This window comes from Chiloscyllium plagiosum, unplaced genomic scaffold, assembly GCF_004010195.1.
Source record: "Chiloscyllium plagiosum isolate BGI_BamShark_2017 unplaced genomic scaffold, ASM401019v2 scaf_66667, whole genome shotgun sequence".
Taxonomy (NCBI): Eukaryota; Metazoa; Chordata; class Chondrichthyes; order Orectolobiformes; family Hemiscylliidae; genus Chiloscyllium; species Chiloscyllium plagiosum.
The window spans coordinates 1-926 of NW_025168823.1; the positions used below are offsets into that span (position 1 = coordinate 1).

The 926-nt window shown below is 45.7% G+C and overlaps 1 non-coding gene across 1 annotated transcript; it reads left to right on the plus strand.

The window, feature by feature from the left end:
- The first annotated feature begins 297 nt into the window (after positions 1 to 297).
- trnav-cac lies at positions 298 to 370 on the plus strand. Its single transcript has one exon. It is a non-coding gene; the product is annotated as a tRNA-Val (tRNA).
- The last annotated feature ends 556 nt before the right edge of the window (positions 371 to 926 follow it).

A 926-nucleotide genomic window follows, 5' to 3' on the forward strand; every position in this document is an offset into this window, starting at 1 on the left:
AACTTGGGTAAAACACGTAAATACTCAGTTTAACACCCTTCAATAAGGTCATGTCGCAGCTGTTACGCAGCAGGGAAAGTTTATTCCACCAGTCTAGTCCATCTCGCCCCACGGTACAAACATCGACGACATCTTTATCTATAGCTTGTCATCAATTCTAAGTGTCTTTTTTACATTTTCAAGATGTCGATTACGCTGGACTATAACGAGCTATCGGAAACAGAAAGGTGAAACGGAGAACGGATTCAACTTTCAGTGCTGGACGCCACAGGGCCGGAGCACGGGCGGCAGTGGCTCGTTTCTGTAGTGTAGTGGTCATCACGTTCGCCTCACACGCGAAAGGTCCCCAGTTCGAAACTGGGCAGAAACTGCTTTGTTCTTCAACTGCAGCCTTTTACATGGACAAGAGCTGAGCTTTCTTGCATCTTTCCCATCTGCAAACCTGCCTTCGAATTTCCTTCAACAAATCTGTTCTCGTCGTGAAATGTAATGCAATTCCATTTCATTACAGTGCAAAGCGTTGTTAAGTTTTTATCCAACCTGGTTCTGATCATATGCCATTCTGTTGGAGAGTGTAGTTACCGCCTTCTGATCCTTTCATGAAAAGCAGTGCCTTCCTTGCGCAGGCGGCTCGGTTCAAAGACAGGAAAGAAGCAGATTCTCTGGTGTCACAGCGCACCACGTATTCCTGAACTTGTCTGTCTGTCAAATGTACCCCAAGGTCGTCTAAGAAAGACCTCATTTGGAAGCTGTCAATCGTTATTCAACGTGCGAGAATTGGCACCAGATATCCTGAATCATGTTTTGGAGCAATTCACACGTTAGTGGCTCATTCAATCAGCAACAGCAATGAAAGAAATTGCACTCTCAGAGGAACCTTTCAACTTGCGCATTCATAGCGTCGCTATTATGAAGGTCCGCCCCGA